Consider the following 21,389-nt stretch of genomic DNA (forward strand, 5'->3'; position numbering starts at 1 on the left):
GCGCCGGGAGAGACAGGGCACCCTTAAGGGAGGTGAACGCAAGTCTCTCTCGGCGGGGACCCCCCTCAGATTTCCTTTGAGCAGGTCGGCCTGAAAAGCCTGCATAAAAGTCATCGTATGCAAACATGCAGCCGCCTGCCGAGCCACCGAGTAAGCCTTCCCCACCAGCACAGAGGTATATATATTTATTTATTTATTTATTTTTTGGTGGAAGAGCCGGTGCTTTAAGTGAAGACGATGAAGCAGGAGAGAGATAGCTCGCGAGCGTCTCCTCTTCCTACAGTATCGTCACATAACCAGCAGATTTAGCACCAACAATGTTACCATAAGCATTGGACTGATTTGTGTAAATTCAGCTTGAAACCGGTCTAACCCAGGTCTTTGAAACCTCAGCATGAAGATCTGGGAAGAACGGTAAGCACCGGCTAGAAGGTTGAGGTCGTGCAGACAGAAATCTATCATCTAGATTGCTTTTAATTCTAGAAACCTGTCTATCAGCTGGCCACTCGATACTGTTATCTTTTTTTTTTTTTTTTTAGCTTTTCAACAGCCCGAGATAATACATCCATCAAACCTTCTTCATTTGCAGTATAATGTGATAAACTAGTTTTCTCTGATGCAAAACTTTCGACATCCAGCTCCTTAGAACTGGAAAATCTCAATTCAACATCATCATGTGCCTCCACCCGGGCAGAAGTAACCGCCGCAGCGCGTGCTTCCAGAGCCGGGTGAGAGGCACTAGATCTCGTCGGAGATAGCTGAGATAGGGCGGAGCCCGTCTCAACGTCGCCAGTGAGATCCATCTGCGAGCCCCAGGACAAGCGCCGCCGCTCTGCCTCAACAGAAGCGGGACACGAGCCTCGGGGAGCTCGCAGCAAATCACTCACATCGAAGAGCGATCGCCGCGAGCGCAGAGTTCTCAAGGGAAAACGCTCGCAATGCTGACAATCGACTCCCTCGAGAGCCGACTGGGCATTGCTGCACTCCCAAATAAGCCACACTTAGCTCGTGTGAATCCCCACCCGTGATGTACCGAGTACAGGGGGGAACACACTTCTTATACTGCTCGCTCATATTGGTTTTTTTATATAAAATATATATAGTGAAAACTCCTGACAAAAAAGACAAACACAATCGACAGATTCAGACACACACAGAGCTGCTGAAGTAACTAAAGCTGGCGTATTGTGTACTCAGGGGATATTTATAGCTTCCTGGTCGATGACGTCACTCGCCGTACGTTCATTCTCTACATTGACTGATTTCATTCATGCTTCAGACGCGTCACGCTGAGGGCGTTCCCACTGCGATTTCACGCAGCGGTAGACCCTGAAGGGGAACTCATTTCATTAATATCTTAAAGGTGGAGTATGTGATTCTCTTTTTGTCAATTTTTTCAAAATAACTTGAAATCCTATTCCTAACCCACTTACAGCCACTGAGTTAAAAGCACTGAAATGAACATTAAGCAATTTAATCATCTGTGGAACGGGCAGGACTCTAAATACTCCAGCCAATCATTTCCAAGACCACCTAGAATCATTGGACAGTAAGTTCGTCAATAAAATGGTCGTACCACACCCCCCTCCCCCCAGCGCACGTGACCCCCTTCGTGCGCATACTCAAAGCTTGTGACGCATGCTAAGCTCGTCAGTAAAGCTTATTCCATGATTAGTAGTAAATCGTCATTACAATCTCTCGCGCATCTGAGTTTTCGCTCGTGCATGATTGCGCGTCCATGTTCTTCGAATGGGTGGGGTCAGGGCCACCGTTGGAGGAAAGAAGGTAGGATTAATTTTGTATTTCCAAAATCTGACCAACATCCAAAAAATGCTCTATTGGGTTGAGATCTGGTGACTGAGGGGATTTTAGTACAGTGAACTCATTGTCATGTTCAAGAAACCAATTTGAAATGATTCAAGCTTTGTGACATGGTGCATTATCCTGCTGGAAGTAGCCATCAGAGGATGGGTACATGGTGGCCATAAAGGGATGGACATGGTCAGAAACAATGCTCAGGTAGGCTGTGGCATTTAAACGATGCCGAATTGGCACTAAGGGTCTAAAGTGTGCCAAGAAAACATCCCCCACACCATTACACCACCACCACCAGCTGTGCGTGTTGTGGCTTCACAAATGCTTTGCTGCATACCTTGGTTGTAACGAGTCAAATTGTAACTGTATCGGTTGTAACTGTATTTCAGTCAAAGTTGCTCTTCTATCAGCTTGAATCAGTCGGCCCATTCTCCTCTGACCTCTAGCATCAACAAGGCATTTTCGCCCACAGGAGTGCCGCATACTGGATGTTTTTCCCTTTACACACCATTCTTTGTAAACCCTAGAAATGGTTGTGCGTGAAAATCCCAGTAACTGAGCATATTGTGAAATACTCAGACCGGCCCGTCTGGCACCAACAACCATGCCACGCTCAAAATTGCTTAAATCACCTTTATTTCCCATTCTGACATTCAGTTTGGAGTTCAGGAGATTGTCTTGACCACGACCACACCCCTAAATGCATTGAAGCAACTGCCATGTGATTGGTTGGTTAGATAATTGCATTAATGAGAAATTGAACAGGTGTTCCTAATAATCCTTTAGGTGAGTGTATATAGAAGAGCTTTTTAAACCATATCTTATTGTACATCAGTTTTTGTGCATTTTGTTAGGAGAAATCAGAGCTTTCACCTAGATTCAATGAGCATGGCAGTAAAGCTGTAAAAAAGGTCTTCACAGTGCTGTAGATTCTGTGGCCACATTAAGAGCAGAACGAATTGTGTTCGTGAGGAACGGCCTATCATGATGCCGAGCCGGGTGACACATGAAGGCCAAACTTAAACAGCTCCTTAGAAGTTCAGTGACAGATTACCAGCTAACACCTCAAGAATGTTTAATCAAGGCTCGCCTATCAGTGTCTGTGCCTTGTGTGCGTTTGTGTGTACTTGTGTGATATTAAGACAGCTGGAGGCAGACATTTAGAAACATCACTGGAGCCTCCTTTAAGCTAAAAAAGATGGCGAGCTACCTCAGTGGGGCCTCAAAGGCTAAGAGAGTCTTGCTGTGAGCTGGGAATATAGAGAATCACATTTTCACCACACTGCTGGTTTTAACTTTTGGTCTGTAAATTTTTCTTTAGCTGTAAATGAAAAAGAATATCCTCTGACCACATTTCACTTCCAGGACAGAGTGCTATGGAGCATAATAGCAACACTGCTAGCATTTTACAGTGAAAAGTAGCTCAGCCTTTTCTAAAGCAGTGTTACTTTTAAACTAACACTTGCATAACTTTTCTGGTAACATTTGAAGAAAATTAGCATAAAAAATGTATATCTCTAGTTTAATCTCCTTTACAACCAAGTGAACTGATGCAATAATCAAATAATTAATAATCTGATAAATGTTATCCCTTTTTGTTCCAATATATATAAATATATTTATTTGTGCTGTCAGTATATTAAAACAATTAACGAGATTAATCACGTTTTTTTCTGTGATTTATCGCAATTAAAAACAAGTATTTAATATAAGTTTTGTGTTTTAATATTTATAATGTTATCATTTCACAGTTAATCTCCAAATTAATGTAGAAACGTCTCGGTTACGTATGTAACCCTAGTTCCCTGATAGGGAACGAGACGCTGCGTCAAACGCTGCGGGAACGCCCCTGCGTTGTGCGTCATGAAGCACGTATGGAATCAGCCCAATGGAGAGATGAAACGTCATAGGCGGGTGACGTCATCGACCAGGAAACTATAAAGCACCCCAAAAACACAAGCGCATTAGCTTCTGATAGGCTTGAAGGAAGCGCTAACGGGAGTGCCGGGAGTATGGCGGAGCGACGCAGCGTCTCGTTCCCTATCAGGGAACTAGGGTTACATACGTAACCGAGACGTTCCCTTTCAAGGGAACTTCGAGCTGCGTCAAACGCTGCGGGAACGCGAATACCCACGTCGCCATAGGACCAAATGACCGTCATGTGAGACTAGCGCACAGAGGACGAGAGCACCTGTGCCCCAGGGGTAGAGCTTAAGTCTAGGTCATAGAACTTAATAAAAGTATGCGGTGAAGACCATCCAGCCGCATCACAAACATCACTCAGGGAAACCCCCGACAAAAGAGCTTTAGAAGCAGCCATACTCCTGGTAGAGTGAGCTCGGACAACCAAAGGTGAAGGCTGGCCAGCCGACTCATAAGCAAGTGAGATAGCCTCAACCACCCACTTGCTCATTCTCTGTTTAGACGCCGGACACCCTTTCCTGGGTGGCCCGAAACATACAAAAAGTTGTTCTGATTTCCTCCACAGGGCAGCTCTGTGGACATAAGCGTCTAATGCCCTAACAGGGCAGAGTGAATTAAGTTTCTCCTGGTCCGATGACATAAATGGAGGAGGACAGAAAGCCTGCAGAACCGTAGGTCTAACAATATTAGTAGGAACCTTAGGAACGTAACCTGGTCTAGGATGCAGAAAAGCTTTAACCATGCCAGGTGCAAATTCCAGGCACGAGGGTGAAACCGACAGAGCCTGCAAATCTCCGATTCTTTTTAGTGAAGAGATAGCAAGCAAAAAGATAGTCTTAAAAGTGAGAAACTTCTCGGGAACTTCTTCGATAGGTTCAAAAGGAGCTAGGGAAAGACCTTCTAATACAATGGCCAGATCCCAAGTCGGCACCCTCGTACGAACTGCTGGCCTCAGCCTCAAAGTGCCACGGAGGAAACGAGTTATAAGCGGGTGTCTCCCAAGAGAAACTCCACTGAAAGGGACGTGGTAAGCAGCTAGTGCCGCCACATACACCTTTAGTGTGGAGGGGGATAACCCTGTGGAGAAGCGCTCCTGCAGGAATTCCAGCACTGCACCCACTGGGCAGTTAACTGGGTCCTGCAGGTGTTCTCCACACCAAGAAGTGAAAAGTTTCCACTTCAAGGCATAAAGCTTCCTCGTGGATGGAGCTCTGGAGTTAAGAATGGTCTCAACAACCTCGGTTGAGAGACCGGAGTCTATGAGCTGGGCCCCCTCAGAGGCCAAGCCCACAGTTTCCACAATTCTGGGCGGGGGTGAAGTATCGTGCCCCCCGCCTGGGAGAGTAGATCCCTCCTGACCGGGAGCTCCAAAGGAGAACCGTCCAGGAGAGAAATCAGGTCCGCAAACCATACTCGGGCCGGCCAGAACGGGGCTACTAGTAGTAGACTGACCCCGTCCCGGCGGACCCTCTCCAGAACTCCTGGTAACAGAGCAATCGGGGGAAAGGCGTACAGACGTGACCTCGGCCACGGCTGCACCATAGCATCCAACCCCAGGGGGGCTGGAAGAGTGATGGAGAACCACCGATGACAATGAGTGGTCTCCTTGGAAGCGAATAGGTCCACCTCGGCGCGACCGAAACTCAACCAAAGGAGCTCCACCACCTCGGGGTGGAGTCTCCATTCCCCTGGCCTCGGCCCCTGCCTCGACAGGGAGTCTGCTACCACATTCAAATACCCAGGGAGATACATTGCTCTCAGAGATAGTAGCTTCCCTTGGGACCACAGGAGGATCTGACGGGCCAACTTGTAAAGCCGGCGAGACCGCAGGCCCCCCTGATGATTTATATAAGAGACCACCGACGTGTTGTCTGATTGAACTAACACATGATGGCCTCTCAGGTCTGTTAGGAAGTGTTTCAGAGCCTGAAACACAGCCAACATCTCTAGACAATTTATGTGCCACGAAAGATGATGATCCTGCCACAGACCTTGGGCTGGGCGACCACTCATGACCGCCCCCCACCCTGTGAGGGAAGCATCCGTCGTTAGCGTTATGCGACGACAAAGAGCCCCCAGCACAGGACCTTTGGATAGGAACCAAGTTTCTCTCCACATGACCAGAGCACGAAGGCAGCGCCGCGTGACTTTGAACGTGCGGAGCGGATTTCCCCTCGGGGAGAATCCCTTGGTCCTGAGCCACCACTGTAGCGGTCTCATGTACAACAGGCCGCAAGGTATAACGTTGGACGCTGCTGCCATCAGACCCAACAGTCTCTGAAACTGCTTGACAGTGAGTAGCTGGCCTAGCTTCACTTGTTTCACAGCTGAGAGAATCGAAGCGATGCGGGTCGGAGAGAGTCGCGCCCGCATCGATACCGAATCCCAAACGACACCCAGAAAAGTGGTCTTCTGGGAAGGAGATAATACACTTTTCTTTGCGTTCAGCCTCAACCCCAACTTTCTGATATGAGCTAGGACGACATCTCGATGCCGAACCGCCATCTGCTCGGTCTGGGCTAAAATCAACCAATCGTCGATGTAATTGAGAATACGAATGCCCTGAAGCCTCAGAGGCACTAGTGCTGCATCCATGCATTTCGTGAAAGTGCGGGGAGATAAAGCTAGGCCAAACGGAAGAACCCTGTACTGGTACGCCTCGCCCCCGAAGGCGAACCTCAGGAACTTCCTGTGTTGTGGAAGGATGGACACATGGAAGTATGCGTCCTTCAGATCTATCGTGACAAACCAGTCCTCGGACCTGATTTGAGACACGATCTGCTTGATAGTGAGCATCTTGAATTTTAGCTTCCCTACCGAGCGATTCAATATGCGCAGGTCTAAAATTGGACGCAACCCCCCATCCTTCTTTGGAACGATGAAATATCGGCTGTAATAACCTGACTCCAAACTGGGAGGAGGAACCCGTTCTATAGCCTCTTTTTGAAGGAGCGTTTTCACCTCTTGTTCCAATACCAGAGCCTGCTCGGGGCCCACCACTGTGTGCAGAACCCCTCTGAATTTTGGTGGACGACACCTGAACTGGATAGCATAACCCTTTTCTACTGTCTGCAGGACCCAATGAGATATTTTTGGAAGGCTTTTCCACTCTGCCAGAAATTCTACTAAGGGTACCAGCCTCTCGAGACTGGCCTCTGGTGTAACTTGAGCAGCAGACGCAGCGCCCTGTAACGGCGCACCGGCAGGGAACAACTGGTCTGACCGCTCTGAGACCCTCCTCAGAGGGAGCGAGCGTCCCTCGGGAAAGCGCTCGCTGGGATCGTCTGTGCCCCGGCATAAAGGCGGGGTTGGCAGAACGAGCCCCTGAGGGCACCGAGGAGGAATGGGCACCGTAAAAAGAGGTGAACACCTTTCCGCCTCGGTGGGGACCACCCTCAGCATCCTGAACGGCTTGGCGTCAGGACTTCTTCTTAGCCGAAGCCTTCTTAGCCAATATAACTGTCCTCAGATCAGTTCTACTGGGAGAAGGCTTCGGCTGAGAGTGTCGCGGCTGAGCCCACTGTCCAGCAGGGGGAGCACGAGACGCGACACTCTGCCTCTGCTGCGCTCTATGTGATGAGCTCGAAGACGGCCGGGGCTGCTCCCGCCCAGCAGCCCCAGGGACATGAACTTTAAGGGGAAGAAACTTTTTAAAAGCTGCAGTTTGTTTCTTTTCTTCTTGGAATTTATCGATAACTGAATTCACAGCATCACCAAACAACCCCATGGGAGAAAGAGGAGCATCTAAAAGAAAAGCTTTTTCTCTCTCTTTAATATTAGTCTGATTTAACCACAAATGTCTTTCTGCGGCCACCAGAGCTGCCATAGAACGACCCATTAATTTGGCCGATTCTCTGGTGGCACGCAGGGATAAATCAGCAGCCTGACGCAGTTCACGAACTACGTCAGTACTGACCTCCTCACTCTCACTCATGTCCCTTAGCAGATCAGCCTGGTATGCCTGCAAGATTGACATAGTATGCAGACATGACGCAGCCTGACCTGCTGCCGAATATGCTTTACCCACTAAAGCCGAAGTGTTTCTTAAAGGCTTGGTGGGTAATGCCGGTGCCTTAAAAGATGATGCTGCTTCGGGGGAGAGATGGCTCGCAAGCGTCTCTTCCACACGAGGCAAAGCACCATAACCATGAGCCTTGGCTCCCATAATATTAGCGTATGTTGAAGTCTGGGGACTAAACACTCTATATGACACCGGTTTTCTCCATGATTTCGACACCTCGGTGTGGAGATCATGGAAAAACGGCAGGCACCGGCGTGGAGGCTGCACACGTGACGGCAAAAATCTCTCATCCAACTTTGATTTAGAAACAGACTCCTGTCTAGTCACTGGCCATTCAATATTAAGTTTTTCAACAGCTCTTGTTAACACCTCCATAAGCTCATCACTCTCAGGAGTGTGGGGTGGCGAATCCTCCACATCTCCCTCAACACTAACAACATCAAGTTCCTCAGAACTGGATAGCTGCAGCATTGGTGCCTCAGCCCGAGCGGAAGAAACCGCAGCGCGTGCTTCCGAACCCGGGACTGAGGCACTGGATCTCACAGGTGAAGGGAGAGATAAGGCAGAGCCCGTCTCAAACCCCGCTGTGAGATCCATCTGCGATCCCCACGATAAGCGCCGCCGCTCTGCCTCGGCAGAAGCGGGACCCGAACCGCGGGGAGCGCGCACCGAACCGCTCTCCTCAAAGAGCGACCGGCGGGAGCGGAGCGTCCTTAACGGCAAACGCTCGCAATGCTCACAGTCTGCTCCCTCGAGAGCAAACTGGGCATGCTGAACTCCCAAACAAACAACACAAAGATCATGTGTATCCCCGCTCGTTAAATAACGCGAGCAGGGAGGAACACACTTTCTAAACTGCTGTTCGTCCGCCATAATCTCTCAATATATATATATATAGGGATAAATTGTTTGTGTGGTGCAGGGTATGTAAGACAGACAATATCACACAGGGACAGATTCACATGTAGCGCGACTGAAAGCACAGAAGCTAATGCGCTTGTGTTTTTGGGGTGCTTTATAGTTTCCTGGTCGATGACGTCACCCGCCTATGACGTTTCATCTCTCCATTGGGCTGATTCCATACGTGCTTCATGACGCACAACGCAGGGGCGTTCCCGCAGCGTTTGACGCAGCTCGAAGTTCCCTTGAAAGGGAACAACATAAAGACAGTATATTTTAAATATTTTGAATATTTAAATACTTAAAAGATCTTTTTTATGAATGAAGGCCAATATGATTTTTAAACGAGAAGGAGAATGACCACATACATCAATTTGAAACATTAATTATATCCATTCAACATTACAGTGTAATTAAAAGCTATGACATTTATTAAGCTTAAAAATATATAACAACTTTTAATTTAAGTGAACTTCCTCACATGATCCTCACATGAACTCATATTTTCCTGTGCCCTGTGAACTATTCATATAAATTGAATAAAGTTATCAAACAGTCTGCACTGCATAAACTATAAATGAAATATAAATCAATTCTAAGTAAAGCTACAAAAGTTCTTTAGTCAAGAACAGTGAGTAATTTTCTTTGTTACCTTCTTTGATTCATATTAATTACAGAGAGAATTAGTGGCTGCTGTCACTTTAAGATCTGCCGCTGCTGCACATCTGTCACAGATCACCCTAGTCACCATCCTCTTCACTACACTTCCCAGCATCCATCCTGGTCCCCACCTGCACATCATTCCCAATCACTCACACCTGCACTATCACTCTCATCACTGCCTCTACTTATACACACTCTTCACCCCAGCACTTTGTCCGACCTCGTTCATGCTATGTGGACTATTCCCCGTCTCCAGCGTCTTTCCTCCTTGTCTCTGCCCAGATCACCCTTAACAGATCTCCCTGCTGTAAAAACCAGACCCTTAATGACAAAGGAATATATCAGGGTGTTGACAGTCCATTGCCGTCTGGAACTAAGAAAAAAACAATTATTAAATTGATAGGGAAGAAAGCACTGGCCCAGTGTAATCTCAATGACCTTGTGGTGACAGCATTGCTTGATACCGGGGCTCAAGTAAGCATGATCGACCGAAGTTGTAAAGACAAATACTAACCCACTGTAGAAGTAAGGCCTCTTTTTGAGCTCATTGGAATGAAATATAAGTTAGAAGTGTATGCCGACGATGGAGATCTAATACCCTTTGATGGGTGGGCAGTCATTACTGTCAATTTACAAGGGAACGACAACCCTAACATCTCAATTAATGTTTCTTTTCTGGTGAGCCACATCCCAATCAAGAGGCCGTTGCTTGACGGAAAAGCTAATTCAGGGCCAACCAGAGCATTTAGTTCCTACCTTAGTTTTATTGCTCTCCAGCACAAAACCAGTATCATGTGAGACCCTGGTTAGTTTTGTACAGACTCCCGAGCACAGCGGACAGTGGGGACAGGTGAGAATAAACCGAGACACAACTCTGATAGTAAGTAAGTAATTAATTTTAATTTATAAAGGACATTTACACACAGCGCAAAACTGACCAAAGTGCGGTACAATGAATAACTAAAAAGACAAAAAATAAAAAACTCATAGAATCAATAGTCATAAGTATATAAAACATGAATTTTAAAAAAAGCCTTCAATATCAGGGCACACAACACAGACATACAAAGAACAAACAGGAGTGCCAGGTTAGGGAACAAGGAAGGCCATGGAATAAAAATGAGTTTTTAACCTGGATTTAAATACAGCAATGGAGGGGGCAGATCTAATATCCTGGGGGAGCTGGTTCCACAAACGTGAGGCAGCAACTGCAAAAGCTCTATCACCCCTCTGTTTAAGCCGTGAGCGCAGCTGTTGTGGCAAAAATTCTGTTAAACATCATCACTGCGTAAGAGACACTCAGAGTCAAATTAATAAAAAGATAAGTATTTATTCTTGCAAGAATAGGTTCAGTCTAGTACACAGAAGTTACGCTGTGCTAGAGAATGACACACCACCGGAAGATATGAGACAGCCTTTATACTGTTTTCAAGGTTGCTCCTCACCCGCTGTACCTTTCACCCACCCAGATAAGGTCCTTACTGCTATTCAGTTTCTACTAAAAGACACAAACTGGGACTGAAATAAACTGGCCAAACTGACCGTCCCTAAGGTCAGAGGTCCTGTCCCATATGTTCCTGAAACGTCACGCACAAGCACGTACACACATATACTTTTATACATTGAATAGGTTCTTTCTCTTATGATACCTGTTTGGGATCAATGACTATTAAAATTTCCACTACACGGCACAACCAGGAGCCCTTTGTTTGAGGATTTCAGTGACCATTGAACTGAGTATGGCTGTACAAGGTCGGTGATATAGGTTGGGCTGAGCCCATTAAGTGCCTTAAAAAAAACCCAGTAAAACTTTAAACTCAATCCTATAAAGAACTGGGAGCCAATCCAAGGAGGCCAGAATGGGGGTGATGTGCTCACGCCTCCTAGTGCCAGTTAAAAGACGCGCTGCTGCGTTTTGTACCAACTGCAAACGTCTAAGTGATGATTGAGGGAGACCAAAGTAGAGGGAATTACAATAATCCAGGCGTGGTGTAATAAAGGCAGGGATAACTTCCTCAAGATCTTCATGAGATTGGAATGACTTCAGGCGGGAAATCATTCTGAGCTGGTAAAAACTATTCTTGACAACAGAACTAATCTAACTAAACTAGTTTTGATGTCTTCGAGACAGACCAGAAGAGATTGTATGGAATCCCTAGATTTTAGAGGCAAGTAGAGCTGTGAGTTAGAGTTGGGCGGTATTTCGGTAATATCGTATACCGCGGGGTCTTAAAATAGCAACGGTATCAGTTTCAATACCGTCATTACCGGCACTTATATATAATAAATAAATATAATTTATTCAATGCCTAAAAATGCTTATGTAGTTGCCATCAAGTGACAGTGTGGAGGAGAGAGAGAGAGAGAGAGAGAGAGAGAGAGAGAAGGGAGAGGCGGTAAATACTGACATAGGCAATTTGTAAATGTTGCAATAAAAAGGTGACCGCGAGAGATGGAAACACCTCTAACCTAATGTCGCATCTCCGAAACAACCACCCACTCACTGCTGCGAGGATGCATTTTGCCCCGAGTTTATTAAATAAGCGCATTCGTTTATATTTGTTAAAATATTATAATGTTTTTTTTTTTACGTTGATAATGAAAACGACTCGGTTACTAACGTAACCTCGGTTCCCTGAGAGGAGGGAACGAGTATTGCGTAAGTAGCTTACGCTATGGGAAAACTCCTTTTCTCGAGAATATTGAAGTCTTTATGTAAAACGCATTGCAGCTGCACAGCTGACAGCAATGAACGAAGGCAGCTCGGTCATTGGCTGTGCTGCGGCAACTTGCTCGAACCAATGACGGGGCGACTCTGAATGCGCGACCAATGAGCGCGCTTCGCGCCCGCGCGCGTCAGAGCCCGCCAAGATGGGCGTGGCCAAGAGCTATATATTGGGCGCCCCGTCATGAGAGTTCTTTAGGTTAAAACGACTGAAGCGAACTAACCAAGCACAAGCACGGCAGCTTACGCAATACTCGTTCCCTCCTCTCAGGGAACCGAGGTTACGTTAGTAACCGAGTCGTTCCCTTTCGAGAGGTCTCTCCTATTGCGTAAGTAGCTTACGCTATGGGAACACCATGCAAAACGCCGTGCGTGCTGAACTTCGCCTTATGATAGCCAGAGGCAGGTGCCTGAGCTAAAAAAGCAAAGTTATCATCCAACTAGCCGGCAGAGGCGAGCTTTATATGTGGGAAAGAATACAGAGCGGCTAGAAGGCGCTCAGTGTGACACAAGCACATACATAATCTAGATACGAACTCGTAGTTCAACTAGCATCATGCTGATAGTACATTGGAATGCAGTGTCGGGACCTGTAGGTTGTAGAACCTGATAAATGTGGACGGTGAGGCCCAGCCTGCCGCCGCACAAATATCCTCGATCGGTATCCCGCTCGACCATGCCCAGGAAGAAGCCACGCTCCTGGTGGAGTGTGCTTTGACTCCCCAGGGGCATTGAAGTCCCTTAGCTTCATAAGCCAGCGCTATAGCTTCAACTATCCAGTGAGAGATTCTCTGCTTTGAAACGGCGGAACCTTTCATACGGCCGCCAAAGCATACAAACAGTTGTTCTGTCTGTCTGAATAGGGCAGAACGCTCCAAATACACTCTGAGAGCCCTAACGGGGCAGAGTAGATTAGCGTCGTGTTCGTCTGCTGGGGACGATAGCGCAGTTAGGGAGATAACCTGTGCTCTGAAGGGAGTGGTGAGCACTTTAGGAATATACCCATGTTTCGGTCTAAGGACGACCCTGCAGTCGTTAGGTCCGAATTCTAGGCAGGCAGCGCTTGTCGAAAGCGCGTTCAGGTCGCCCACTCTCTTGACCGAGGCGAGTGCCAGCAAGAGCGCAGTCTTGAGCGAGAGCTGTTTAAGGTGCACGGTTCGGAGTGGTTCGAACGGAGGCCCTTTAAGAGCGTCTAGGACAGTAGCTAGGTCCCAGATCGGCACTGAGGGGGGGCGTGAAGGGTTCATCCTCCTAGCGCCCCTTAGGAAACGAATAATTAGGTCGTTTCTTCCCAATGGACGTTCCATTACAGGGTCGTGTGATGCTGTGATGGCCGCCACACATACTTTGAGCGTGGAGGGGGCGCGGCCCGCCTCCAGAAGCCCTTGTAGAAAAGCGAGTACGTTCGTAATCTCGCATGTTTCAGGGTTCAGGCCCTTGGCATTACACCAGACACTGAACACTTTCCATTTCTGGGCATATAAGCGTCTCGTGGAGGGCGCCCGCGCCTCAGCGATGGTTTTTAGTGCTCCGCTCGTGAGGTTCCTGGGAACCCGTTGAGGGGCCATGCATGAAGGGCCCACAGATCGGGGCGGGGATGAAATATCATCCCGTTGGCCTGACTGAGGAGGTCTGGCCTCAGTGGAATCGGCCGTGGTGCAGATTGCATTTGCATCAGATCTGGAAACCATGTTTGGTTCTTCCAGAGTGGGGCTATCAGCAGCACTGCGTTTTTCTCCTCTCTGACCCGACTGATGACCTGCGGTAGCATCGCGATCGGGGGAAAGGCATATAAGGGACGGCTCGGCCAGCTCTGGGCGAGCGCATCCATGCTTTTCGTGAAGAAAAGAGGGCAGTGCGCGTTCTCCTTGGAGGCGAAGAGGTCGATCTCCGCTTTGCCAAAGGTTTTCCATAACCAGTGAATCGTCAGCGGGTTGAGAGCCCATTCTCCTGGGAGAATTTTGTCTCTGGATAGCATGTCCGCCCCCTGGTTCAGGGCACCTGGCACATGCGCTGCTCTCAGCGAGCGCAAGTTGTGCTGGGACCATAAAATGAGTCTCCTGGCCATTGAATGCATGGAGCTCGACCTGAGTCCACCCTGGCGATTTATGTACGATACTACCGTCATGTTGTCCGTTCGGACCAAGACGTGTTCGTTTCTCAGCTGTGGGAGCAGGGCTCTGAGAGCCAAAGCGACCGCTTTCATTTCCAGACAGTTTATGTGTAGGCGCTTCTCCGGGTTTGACCAAAAGCCGGAGACAGGCCTGCCCTCGTAAAGGGCCCCCCAACCTATTTTGGAGGCATCTGTCGTTATCATCTTTCTCCTTGTGTTCACACCCAGACTCACGCCTGACTGGTACCAGTCGGCGGCTTTCCAGTGCGTCAGGGCTTTTATACAGCCGTGGTTCGCTCTGATTAAAAGGTGGCCCGAACGCCACGCGTGAGTAGGGACGCGGCTCTTGAGCCAGCGTTGGAGAGGGCGCATATGCAACAATCCTAGCTGGAGTACGGCCGATGCTGAGGCCATGAGACCGAGCATCCTCTGAAACCGCTTGACGGGGGCGAGCGCGCCCGCCCTGAATGATGTTGCAAGGCGCCGGATGGTGAGCGCGCGCTCTGATGAGAGACGCGCTGTCATTTGCATCGAGTCTAGAACTATTCCCAGGAAAGAAATCCTCTGGCTGGGAGATAGTATGCTTTTTGCAAAATTGATTCTTAGACCCAGGCATTCTAAATGGCTGATAATCCAAGATCTGTGTGTTATTAACTGGCTCTCTGATTGTGCTAGAATCAGCCAATCGTCGAGATAATTCAGTATTCGCACTCCCCTTCACCTTAGGGGGGAAAGTGCTGCATCCATACATTTCGTGAATGTACGGGGAGCCAGGGACAGGCCGAACGGAAGTACTGTGTACTGGTACGACTGTCCCTCGAAAGCGAATCTCAGAAACGGCCTGTGATGAGGCGCTATTGGAATGTGAAAGTAAGCATCTTTCCGATCCACTGAGAGAAACCAATCTCCTGGGCGTACTTGCGCGAGGATATGCTTGGTTGTTAACATTCTGAACGAGCGAATCATTAGTGCTTTGTTCAGGTGTCTGAGATCTAGGATGGGGCGGAGACCGCCATCCTTTTTCGGGACGAGAAAATAGCGGCTGTAAAAACCTGGCTCGCTCAGAGAGGGGGGAACAGTTTCCACAGCGCCCTTTTCTATTAGTTTGCGCACCTCGGTGCGTAGAACATGTGAGCACTCTTTTCTCACTTTCGTCTCGACCACAGTCGTAAAACGTGGTGGTCTGCGAGCGAACTGGAGCGAGTATCCGTGCTTTACTATATTCAATACCCATTTCGGCATATCTGGAATATTTTCCCATGCCGCTGCGTGTACAGATATGGGCTGAATACAGGCTAGGGGCGGGCCGCTGTGACGCAGGGACCCGGCCAGCGAATCGCCTGAGCTCATAGCTCTCAGAGGCGCGGGCGCGCGCTGAGCAGCTGAGTGAATGGGCGCGTGTGTGATTACAGCAGCGCGCGCTGTGTCTGTAAAACTCGCAGCCTGGGCTGGGGTTGTGTTTGACACTGTAAGGACAGTGTTTATAAGTGGGGGTGCATAAACAGTGGTAGGCACACGCGTCACTTTTATAATGTTTCCCGCTTTTACTGGGGATGAATTTATAACTGTGTGAACAGTGCTTGTGTGTAGTGGTGCGTACATGACCGTAGGCACGTGATCTACATTCATGGGGTGCGCAGCTTGAGCTGGGAATGAATTTGGCACTGTTTTGACAGTATCTGGGAATGCACACTTTGTGGACATGTGAACCCTTAGTGACACAGACAGAAAAAGACTCTTTTTGTGTTTTCTGTGCGTCGCCGTAAAAACGGCGTTTGTTTGCAGGTGAGCGAGCTCTGTGACTGGCCCATTGACTGCTGTATGAACATATCCAGCCGCCTGTAAGGGGACTGGGTAATGCTTGAGCTTTTGCAGAGAGAGTGGTCCGGCTTTTGCGAGACACGCACTCTCTCTTTTCATTCTTGTGGCTAGGACGGCTTTCGAGGCTCGGGGTTCAGCACAATCTTGGGCCGAGGACCCCGTCGCTCAGAAGGCGGCTTGCGGTTGTGAGAGCGCGAGCGGCGTCGAGCGTCAGCCTGAGGCGCGGGCTGAGAGGCGGTGGGGGCTGTTCTAGCCCGCTGCGGCTGCGGCGGCCTCTGTCTGCTCTGCGATGAGCTGGAGCGCTTGGGCAGGAAATGCCGCATAGCTTGTGAAGCATTCTGGGCCTCAGTGAAGCGTTCGGCGAAACCCTTAACCGCCGGTCCAAACAGCCCGCTGGTGGAGATAGGCGCGTCGAGAAATGGCGCCTTATCCGCGTCCTTCATCTCAGTCAGAGTCAACCACAGATGGCGCTCGAGAACAGTCAAATTAGCCATGGCACAGCCGATAGACTGGGCGGTGGCCTTCGTGGCTCGCAGGGCTATGTCAGTCGCGCTGCGTAGGTCCTTAAAGGCTTCGGGTTCGGGGCCAGACTCGTCCATAGAGCGGAGAAGCTTGGCTTGGAACACTTGAAGTACCGCCATAGAGTGAAGCGCTGATGCAGCTTGGCCGGCGGCGGCGTAGGCGCGACCGGCGAGAGCTGAAGTAGTGCGGCAGGGCTTCGAGGGGTGGGAAGCTTTGGCTTTCCATCTGGTGGTGGAGGGCGGGCAGAGATGATTGGCCACGGCCTCCTCGAGGGGCGGTGTTCCCTCGTAGCCTCTTTCCTTCGCGCCGTCCACAGAGGAGAGCGAGGAAGAAAAAGAAGGCTTTAGGCGCGCAGAGTGGGGGGCTTTCCACGACTTGGTGAGTTCGTCGTGAACTTCCGGGAAGAAGGGAGAAGGCCTTTGCCGAGGGGCCTGCTGGCGCCCCTGCAGAAACCACTCATCCAGTCGGCTCCGGGTTGGTTCTTCGGGAGAAGACCAATCGAGCCCGAGGTCTTCCACGGCCTTAGAGAGAACACGGATAATCTCGCTATCCATGGTGGAGCCCCCGCTCGCGCTAGCTAGCGTCGACGGGGCGGGGTCGAGAGTGGAGCCCGGCCAGTCGTCCGATGCAGCGTCGATTGACAAGCTGTCATCCATTCCCCCGTCGTCCTCGGACGCGCCGAAAGTCACAAGGCCCACCGCTCTGCTAGAGGGGTGTGGGTCCGGCTGGGTGAACTGAACCGGCGGTGGGGAAGGCAAGAGCGGCGGTGAAGCACGCGGAGACTGGCTCGGCGTGACGTCACTGAGCTCAGGTTCAGGAAGCCTCTGTGAGCGGCGCTTTTTCTTAGTGCGCGGCTCGAACAGAGGGATGGCGGCGATGGGCTCGCTCACGGCGAAAGCGGCGAGGCGAGCCCGCAGTGCGGAGAGACCCAGGTCGTCACATTCGGGGCATCCGCCCTTGGTCAAAGCAGCTTCTGCGTGGTCCCGGCCCAGGCAGCGAGCGCAGATGATGTGACGATCCCCGTCCGGGAGAAGGTCTCTGCACGACGCGCAGGAAGGCATTTGAAACAACGCCTTGGAAAATTTGCTCTTTTACAAGTGTCGCAGAGCGAACAGATGTAAATACTTGCGTGAGCAGTACGCCGGATGGCTCAGTAGGATCGCGTTAGAAGGCGGCTGAAGGTGCCGACGTCCTCGTAGCAAATCACGCTGGTATGCTTTTCGACGGCGAAGCTTCAATAATCCGGAGGATCCAGCGAAGAAGGTGTTCGCTGAAGGAGATTAAATCTAAAGAACTCTCATGACGGGGCGCCCAATATATAGCTCTTGGCCACGCCCATCTTGGCGGGCTCTGACGCGCGCGGGCGCGAAGCGCGCTCATTGGTCGCGCATTCAGAGTCGCCCCGTCATTGGTTTCGAGCAAGTTGCCGCAGCACAGCCAATGACCGAGCTGCCTTCGTTCATTGCTGTCAGCTGTGCAGCTGCAATACGTTTTACATAAAGACTTCAATATTCTCGAGAAAAGGAGTTTTCCCATAGCGTAAGCTACTTACGCAATAGGAGAGACCTCTCGAAAGGGAACTGAACAGCACGAGTAGGATGGGATGCATCGGGAGTCAGACATTGACCACTTAATTAAGTTTCATTTTGTAAAAGGCCTTTCTTTAAAGTGAATTTCGTTTTGTATAAATTGTATCCTAATTTTTTTAAATTTTTTTTATCAACCAATAATAAATAAGAATCAAATATAGCAGACAACATAATCATGACATGATCGTTGCTGGCGCGCCGCGGTCACTTGCATTGAAATCTCATCATAAATTAACCGAAACTCAGTGTATGTCTCACAGACATGACAGATATCTAAATAAAGCTTGAAATTTCATTAAACGAAACCATTCAAAACGAAAAGAAATAGGCCACTCGCTGATTATTAATCCATGATGTGAATTTCTCTCTATGCGCGTTCTATACGGAAATGGCGATCATCAAATTAAACGAAACTATTCCAAACGAAAAGAAATCGGCTAGCCTACTCTCTGATTATTTAATCCATGATGTGCATTTCTCTCTATCGTTCACTATGGAGATGGCGATTCGTCAATTTCTTTAAACGAAACAATTCAAAAGGAAAAGAAATATAGGCAGCATACTCTCTGATTAATCAAGGATGTGCATTTCTCTCTATACGCGCGTTCACCACGGAGATATCAATCGTCAATTTCTTTAAACGAAACGAAACGAAAAGAAAAAGACTAGCCTATACCTTCTGATTATGTAATCCATGATTTGCATTTCTCTCTATATATGCGCGTCCACTAGTAGATGGCGATCGTCAACTTAATCTTTGCAGCACTGACAGAAAAGTTGTATTAATAAAAATCAATGGACGCGTGTCACCGCATTTACAAATGCACTTCTTGCTTGTTGCTTGTTAATTTAATTTAAATGAATTAATAAAATGAATACAATTGTCATAATTAAAATAATTAAATATTATTAATTGTCCCATTTTTGCTCATTTATAAATAGTATTTATATCTACCACCCCCTCAGCACCTGGGTTAAACAATTATTTGGCGCCACCATATTATAACGGCCCACGTATTAAAAATAGTCGAGTCTAAATAGGGCTACGTACGGCTCATATTACATTTAATGCCGTCAGCCAGGATCAGACACAACGTGCACGGGTTGGCCTTGATTTTTTGTTGTGTGTTTTTTATGCCCGATCTGGTATTCAGTTTCTGAATGGTGTAGACACAAGCCAACAGTTTGGTGACGCTGTCTGAGCCTTATGTCATAATTTTTAATTAGTCACGGTAATACCGTATACCCCGGTAAAATAGGGAGGAGGTTTGACGGTATCAAAATTTGGATACCGCCCAAGCCTACTGTGAGTCATCCGCATAGAGGTGAAAAGAGATCTTATGCTTCCTTATGATGTTACCCAGTGGGAGCAGATACAGACTAAAAAGCATAGGACTCAAGATGGACCCCTGAGATACCCCATATGAAACGGAAGCAGAAGATGAGGAGAACTTGCCAATAGAAACTGAGAAACTCCTATCATTGTGATAGGAACGGAACCAAAGTAATGCCATCTCCCTGATACCAGCAGGTTAGGTAGCATTGGTAAACTGCTGAGTGCAACCCAAAATGGACCGGTCTGGCACAGTAGCCCTGTTTGAGCCAGATGAGGACAATGTGCAGTTGGAGCAGCTGGATATAGATGAAGGCCTTCTGGAAATCCAGAGCTCAAGAAGCCCATATGTTGCGGTCCCTATCGGTAGCCACTCTACATCCGACATTACCCTACCTCGCAACACAATCCTAGGGTACGCCCACCTTGTTGAAACGGTGTTGGAAGCGGACAGGTCCAGGGAGACAAAGGCCAATGGGAAGGTTCATGGTGCATCAGTTGCAGAAGTGGATGAAAGCTCAACATTGTGGCATCAACCTGTCGATCTCAGACATCTGAGTGAGGATCAGCAAGCAGTGGGAAGGCAAATGCTGCACAAGGAGTCTGCATCCTTTACCCGGGATGGAAATAATGTTGGCTGCATCCCGAGGCTCCAAATGTCTCCAATAGGAAGACTGTACCAGACAGGCACCCTTTTCCGCTGATTCAAGACCTTATTGACACCCTGGGGTATTCATGGTGATGCATCCTCGACCAGGGAAAAGTGTACCACCACGGTTTCATACATGTAGGAGTATTCCGAAAACTCGTAGGCGCCACGGAGCAAAACTTAGGCCTGAGAAGTGTGAACTCCTCTGCCAGGAAGGGATGATTTTGATTGGGATGATTGGGATGATTTTTAATGAAACCTGGGAGGCGGATGGCCGTAACTCATTCACCTATCTTAGCATGTGGTGTGTGCATGTGTATGTGTGCCTATGTATGCATGCAAAAAAGTGTCCTAAATAAAAACTTTGCAACTCAATGTCACAAAAAGACTTGTATATGTATGTATTGTTCATTTTTCAACTTTAAAGAATTAGTTTCTTTCGTTCGTGATTTTTCAGTTTTTTTCTAAATAAAAATCAGTAAATTTATTCTTGTTTTTTAATTTTTGTCTATTTAAATTCTATTTACAAACTCACCACACACAGTAATGGTCAATAACTCTAATTCGTCAGTCTCTTCCAAACTATCTAACGTTGATAACGTTCTTCCTTTAGCTGGGCTCATCTCTTTGAAGCTTGCAAGGCCATAAAGTTCTTAGCTGGGGGTTTTCGTTGGTTAGCTCAGACTGGCTGAAGCCCACTCCATTTATGGCCCTAGATTAGACTGTTGATTTGGGGCCTGGAGCGTTAAGTTGTGTGTGGAATTATGTTTGAATTAATCATCTGGAAGATTCATTTGTGTTTGGTTCGCCCTCAAATCTTACACCTTGTGTTGGTAAAAGGAGTGAGAATAGATCCTCTTGATCTTGAAGCAGTGAGGTCACTCAAGAGTCACAGACCCCAGACAGTGGGAGAGGTACGGAGACTCCTTGGATTCCTTGGATACTAACACCCCTTCATACAATACTTTTTATGTGTGGCCAAACCAATATTACCCCTTTTCCACCAAAAAAGAACTGGTTCGGAACTGGTGCTGGTTCAAAGTTAGTTCGGAGTTGGTTCAACTTGCGAACCTTCTCAGAACCGGTTTGTTTTCCCACTGACTAGAGCGCCCAGCGAACGACGTCGTTACGTCACTGTGTACGTCGCCATACAGAAACGCTAGCAAGTACATTATTTTGGGATTATCTCTAACTTGTGTACCATGAAGGCTTTAAAAACAATTGAAATAAGTAAGTCTTTTAATCTTTTCCTTTGATATGTAATCATTTCTGATTAGTTATGTACCTCTGTCTTGTGTCTTTTTTTCTTTCCGTT

Source organism: Siphateles boraxobius, unplaced genomic scaffold (genome assembly GCF_051911475.1).
Source record: "Siphateles boraxobius isolate OS27281-9 unplaced genomic scaffold, OSU_SipBor_1 66, whole genome shotgun sequence".
In the NCBI taxonomy this organism is placed as follows: domain Eukaryota; kingdom Metazoa; phylum Chordata; class Actinopteri; order Cypriniformes; family Leuciscidae; genus Siphateles; species Siphateles boraxobius.